The sequence below is a fragment of the Molossus molossus genome, unplaced genomic scaffold (assembly GCF_014108415.1).
Source record: "Molossus molossus isolate mMolMol1 unplaced genomic scaffold, mMolMol1.p scaffold_m16_p_12, whole genome shotgun sequence".
Taxonomy (NCBI): domain Eukaryota; kingdom Metazoa; phylum Chordata; class Mammalia; order Chiroptera; family Molossidae; genus Molossus; species Molossus molossus.
Genome location: NW_023425347.1, coordinates 102,882,505 through 102,889,381, shown reverse-complemented (window position 1 = coordinate 102,889,381; position 6,877 = coordinate 102,882,505).

Sequence of the window (6,877 nt, the reverse complement as noted above, 5' to 3'; positions counted from 1 at the left end):
TCTTGTTTATGACCAAAGGTGCAGAAATTCTAAGTAAAATATTAGGTAGCGTATTAGAACCAAGTAGCGTATTAGAGAAAACGACCCTCGATGGTCTAGGATTTTTCTAGAAACATCTGGAAAATCTCTCTGCTTCACTGTAGTAATAGTGTCAACATAAGACACATCCAAACATGTGAAGAATATTTGTGAGTTTATTTGAACCCAAACTGTTGACAATTGCCAGGGAGCAAAACCTTAACTGATTGAGATAATGCTTTGGGGAAGGGCACTTTGCACCTTATTCTGTGCATTGAGGGGTCTGGAAAAAGGAAAATTACTTTGACATTCCAAAGATATGTTATTGCGGAGGCAAAAAGACAATAGACAGGCTCAGTTAAGGTGAAGATGGACCTTTGTCAGGGAAGATGCCGGCCTAGGACATGACGACCTGCCGGAAACTGCTTTTAGTTAGAAAGCTTTAATTCCAGGCCATCCTTTGGGAGTACTGAAGTCTGAGTTTGCAGGGACTCCCTGAGCTTGTCAGGTCAGCACGTGTCCCCTGTTCGTCCGCAATGGACTAAAGAAGAAGGGTCCTATTTGTATCTCGGTCAGTGCAGGAAAAACACTGATAAGGTCAGCATCTACTTGTGATAAGATAGGAAAACAGACAAGACTCAACTCTGAATTCCTACCTAATGACACAGAAAGAAATAGCGGGACTCAGAGTGGATTAAAGTCCTAACAGGAAAAGCAAACGTTCCAGAAAATGCAAAGGAAAATCCTGGTCGATCAGGAGCATGGATGCCTCCCATAAAAATTCAAAACCACAATCCGTAAGGCGGCAAGTCGATACAATTCATCATATCGGGGTGAGAGATTTTTGTTCTGTGAAGGACAATGGGGACAGAGTTAATACCCAGCTGAGCAAACGAGACAAGATATTTGCGATGTTAAAGCAGACAAGGAATTAAGACCTAGAATTTAGAAGGAGCTCCTGCCACTCAAAAAGACGCGGATGGCGACCCTGGTAGAGAAAAGGGCGAAGGACATGAATAGACAGCTGATGGAGGGGAAACCCAGGGAGCAGGAGCCTGAAAACAGACTCCGTGTCACCAGTAACCACACGGAGGCAAACGGGGACAAGCCAGCACCTGCCATCTGCAGGACCGAGGAAAGTGAACACAACCAGTCGAGCTGCATGCTGGCGTGGACATGGGCATAAGCGTGGTGTAGACATGGACATGGCATGGGCATGGCGTGGACGTGGGCATGGCGTGGACGTGGGCATGCCGTGGCATGGCAAGAACAGCCGCCATGGCTGCTGGGGTGTCGAGAGGCAGCCCTTCTGGAAGGCAGTAAGCTCACGGCTGCCAATCCGCATGCACACGCTGGGGACCCCGCAGTGTCGCCCAGAGACCGGCACGTGGAGGACAGGCAGGCTGTTCAGTGGGGTGTGTGCCTGGTGGGAGGGCGGGAGGCAGCCCGGGGCTCACCCGTCCGCGGGGGAGTGCACACTGCGGAGGGCTGGGTGGGAAACGGGAACCCCGGACTCTCTCTGCACCTGGCCACACGGATGAGACTTTAAAACCGGTGGTTATGTTGCCGGTGGAAACAGGCCCTTTCATGGTGTTGCAAGGAAAGCATTCCAGAGACCCAGGCGAGGGGGCATAGGGCTTCGTGGGAGGGTTGGTGTGGCATCAGGTTAGAAATTCAAGGACTGTCCTGTTCAGCTCTGTCCGCTGTGAGGAAGGTCAGCCTGTATTCCTCCGGCCCAGAAACGGGGCCACGGCCCAGAGGTTCTGAGCCAGGGGTCAGTCCACTGTTGCTGTTGTTCATCCTCACCCAGGGATGTTCCACTGATTTTAGAGCGAGTGGGTCCGCCCCCTAACCAATCCATGTCCGAGATCTTCCGGGTTCCGTGTCTCTTACCCAATCAGATCCTTTTCCCAGGCTGGATCGACAGGTCTCTATGCTCGCCATCTCGGCTTCTACTGGGCGTGCGCCCGACACAGGACTTTCTCCTGCTGTTTCACTTCTTCCCCTGGACGATCCTCTTTGCCCGCCTCCTGCTCGCTTCCGGGACCAGGTCCCCAGGGCACCCGTGTCTTCCTAGTGGAGCGAGCAGGCTGCTTCCGTTGCTTACTCATGTCCGACCCCCTTCCTTCACGGTGACCGAGCTACCTCCCCGACAAAGAAAGGGGCGCAGAACAGAACGAGATGCGTCACCCGATACACAGGTTTTGTGAGGACACTCACTTTGCAGTGATGCACATGAAACTCTGGTCCCTGGGGAGGGGGGGACGTGTGAACTACAGGGAATAAATGTCCAAGTAAGAGAAGTGGGGACGAAAATAGACTACCAGGTGGTGCAAGTATTGTCTTCACCCTGTGCATCTGGGGTCCCTTTATTTGTTTGTCCAGAGATGAGGGACAGAGGGATGGACGGGCGAGCGTCCAGTAGATCCCTCCGAGCCTTGTGCGTGGAGCCGCTCCTGATTAAACAGCACCCATTCCTGCGTGCACACCGGGACGCACACACATACGCGCACACGCGCGCACACACACACACACACATCTCTCCGATGGGGCTGGGCGGGGCAGAACCCAGGGACCTCTCTCGTTTGGTAGAGCTGAGATAACTTGACAAGTTTGTGAGGTTAGTGTCTTTGACCAACCACCAAGCCCAGGATACTGACTTATTAAACTGGGGTCGCCTTCTCTTCTCACACAAAGTGCACCCCACTTGGGGCGCTGCCACACGTTCAAGACGGAGGTGCCCCCAGTCACGATTTTTCTTAGAGAGGACGGCGGTTCCTCACTACGCCGGCACAGTCTGTGTGGCTGCTTCCCGACTGTGGCTCCCGCAGTGACAGTGCTCTGCCTCGGGGAGCCGCGGGCTGCCTGGTGCGCAGTAACCACCCAGACGCCCTCTCTGCGAGGCCGGCCTTCTGGACCAGGCCCGGTGCCCTGGCCTTAGGCTGAGCGTCTGCGGGTGACCTGACGATGCTGGCAGGTGACCAGAGGGCCGCTTGGTATGCAGACAGGGGCCGTGCCCATGTGCTGTGTGTGGACAGGGTTAGGGTTAGGGACAGGGTTCATGTGTGAGCAGGGGCCGTGCCCATGTGCTGTGTGTGGACAGGGTTAGGGTTAGGGTTAGGGTTAAGGTTGGGTTAGGGTTAGGGTTAGGGTTAGGGTTAGGGTTGGTGTGTGGGCAGGGGCTAGGGTTAGGGTTAGGGTTAGGTTTGGGTTAGGGTTAGGGTTAGGGTTAGGGTTGGGTTAGGGTTAGGGTTAGGGTTAGGGTTAGGGTTAGGGTTAGGTTTGGTGTGTGGGCAGGGGCTGTGCCCGTGCTGTCTGCAGGTGGAATGGGCCGCCTCTGGCGAAGGGGCGCTCCCTGGTAGGGGTGCTGCTGTTAGCCAGCTGTAGCTGGGCTGACACCCACCGTTTCAGCGATGTCAGTGGTGTCTTGTCCAGCTGGCCCCGGACCCTCGTGGAGCTGAGAAGGAAGTTGCAGGCAGCATGAACCTCGAACATGCTCAGGTGGGGTTTCAGGCCAAGCGTGGAGCAGCACAGGCGGGGCTGTAGGGCCCCTCTGTTCAGCCCTCAGCAGGTCCGGTCCAGAAAGCAGTCCCCTCCGAGAGGGGTGTCGCCTGCCTGCCCTGCCTGGGCCAGGCTATGGCCTTGGGGGTGTCGGAATAATGGGAGGGTCTGCCCCTTCTCTTCAGACCGCCTGCTCCAGCTCTCCATCTCCCTCTGGGGAGCTTCCAAGTGTCCCCCTTCCTCCCCTTATGCACAGTGGCCCTTGGCAAAGGTCACTCTGATGGGGCCACTCCTCTGTGGGAGCCCTTTCGAGTCTCCCCGCTTCTGGGTCAAAGAAGGCCAGGAAGTTTGCGTGTGCGGCCCTCTCTCGTCCTCCCGCTGCTCACGCCCTTCTGCATGCCCCCCTCGTCCCCTGCATCCCTAGTGTGCCCATCTCAGAGCTTCATGGGTCCCATCCTCTGCCGTGGCCTCCAGTGGCCTTTCCGTGGCCTCCTGTGGGCCTGCCGTGGCCTGCGTGGCCTCTCGTGGCCTGCGTGGCTGGCTCCCACCTGAAGGCTCAGCTCCCTGTCATCTCCTCAGGAGGCCCCTTCCTGGCCCCCTATGGCTATTCCCCCCCCCCCCAGCTCCCTGCAGGGCTCTTTCGTCAAACGTTCAGGCCTGAGCCTGTTTGATGTTACCTGCTGTCTCCATGTCAGGCAGCCCGTCAAGGCAGGGCCCTGCCCCGCAGGTCGCTGACGTGGGCTGACTGTGCCAGGTGGGCTCAGGTCTCTGTTCTCCAGAAACACCTGGGGGGTGCACGGTGGTGGCGGGGGAGTGGCATCCAGGACAGACTGCTGCCCCTTGACCGGGAGGCCACTAGCCAGGGCTGGTGTGACTCCCGGGTTCAGGCTTCATGCCCACCGCTCTGCCCTTGCCCCAGAGGGTCACACCTCCCGGCTCAGCCCCCGCGTCTCAGAGGAGGTGCCCGTGGCTTTGATCTGCTGAGGACACAGATGCCGCCTGTCTGACGAAGACCAGCTATTGTTACGTAACAGACCCCTTCGGGTTTCTGGGACTGGGGACAGACCTGCTCTCACGTGGCTCCACGTGGCTCCACGCTCCCGAGCAGCTCCCTTTAAGGTCGGCTGGGCCCTCACTCGGGCCGGGTGCTGAGTGGGGCCCTGGGGAGCCTGCAGGAAGGAAGGAGGCAGCCGAGCATGTGCCCTCAGGACGCTGAGACAGATGGAAACATTGATTGGCCGCCTCCTGCATGCCCCCCACTGGGGATTGGGCCCACAACCTGGGCATGTGCCCTGACAGGGAATCGAACCGGCGACCTCTTGGTGCAGGTTTGATGCTCAACTACTGAGCCACACCAGCTGGACATGAGAAAATGTTCTTTTAAGGTTTAATTTATCACTCCTCCTATGACAATTTATTGTAAAATTACGGGACGGTAAGATTTGCCTAGTCCACGTATCGGGACCCACGATATAGTGGGTGGGGCCATGTGACAGACGGAAACCGGGGCCGTCTCCACTTTTGGAAACGCCCGCCGGTCACACTGAGCCCAGCAGCCCGCCCTCCACCTCCGCTCACGGGCTCACCTGCCCGAGGCCCTCCCGCCGGTGCCCCGCGTTCCTGCAGCTCCGAACCGTCTCCCACGCTCGCTCTTGCCCCAGATCCCTTGGGGGAGAGACTTACAAGGAGGGGGAGAACTGGAGGCCGAGGGGCGCCGAGGGGTCCCCAGAAGCTGGAGGAGGCCGGGACTGGAGGGTCTCTCAGAACCCTCGGGGGCCCTGACCCTGCAGGCACCTCAGCGTCGGACTCTGGCTCCTGGGAGAGAGGACCTGTTGTCTGACACTCGTAGGTGGCCGGCTGGAGGTGTCTGCAGCCCCACAAGCAAGGGCAGAGGGCACAGAGCGGCGTGGTGTCCTGTGTCCCTGACCAGGGACGGTGGTGGACAGCAGCCGAGGAAGCCCATGCCAACCCGAGTGTCTGAGCCAGCTCGCCCGGCACAGAGCGGCCAGCCCTGAAGGCCCCGACACGTCTCTGCAGGTCTGGTCTCTGCCAGAGGCCTCAGCAGGGACCTTGCATTTCCTGTGGCTCCTGCCGGGGGCGGGGCCTTCTGTGGCCGGGACCCTTTTCTGGCACATTTCTGGGAGGGCTTGGGTGGCCTCCTGTGGTTTCTTTCTTTCTTTTAAAAATCCTCCCCCAAGGATATTTTTCCATTTCTCTTCAGATAGAGCTGGAAGGAGGGAGGGGGAGAGAGAGAGAAACATCAATGTGAGAGAGACACATCGACTGGTTGCCTCCCACACGACCCGATCAGGGCCGGGGGCTGAGCCGCAACCAAGGTACGTGCCCTTGGCCGGAATCGAACCTGCGACTCTTCGGTCCGAGGGCAGACGCTCTAACCGCTGAGCCAAACCGGCCAGGGCAGTTCCCTTGTCTGCAGGGCCCCCAGCTGCTGCACTGTGTTCTGTTTCCCCTGATCCGCCGGGACATGGGCGGGGGTTCTGTCTGCCAGCAACCCCCCTTCCCTCAGAATCCCCTCGGGACACGGCTGGGCACCCCTGCTGCAGGACAGTCCAGGGCCAGAAACCAGGACATGGGACGGAGCACACGGGACGCAGAGCCCCCTGGGCCTCCGTGCCACCCACAGGGCTGCCGGGAGGTGACGTGGAAAGACAGATGGGAGCAAATGGGAGCGTCGAAGGAGGGGGCGGAATCAGGACCCGTTTCCCACCCGTGTCCCGGGAGCCACTCCTGCCTGGCCCCTTCCTCGGTCTCTGAGCAGACTGGCCAGGGGTCATCTGTGTTTCATCCTGTGGGCCCACGCGGGGGGTTGCTGTGTCCCCGCCCACTGGCCTCCGCCCTGGTCCCAGGCCTAGGCTGGCTGCTTGGGCCCGGAGCCCCGAGTAACAGCAGTTTCCTGCGTACCCAGGTCTCCCGTGACTCCCTGGGGAGCCCGAGGAGGACCCTCGGGAGTCTGCAGAGACACAGCGAGGCCACTGAGCCATTTCCCGCACACGGGGGCCAGGCTCTTCGGACCACAGGGCGCAGCTACTCCTACCTGCCCAGGGGCTGGCCGTTCTGACTCACGCTGGCCCCGGGCGCAGCTCTGACGGTCCACCTCGGTGTGCCCTGTGTGTAGGAATGACCTCCGCCAGCCCGTGGTACCCAGAAAGGAGGGCTGGAGCGGGGGAGCCAGCCTGGGAGGGAGCCTGTGGAAGAGCAGAGGGCAGTGGAGAGCAGGTGGCTCGTTCTGAGCATCCCGGACCCCAGGCCTGCAGGCTCCTCTGCTCCCAGTGGGGAGGGGCCCGGTGCCCAGACCGGCCGCCCAGCTCCCTCGGGGCAGGCAGCCCAGACCCGGCCG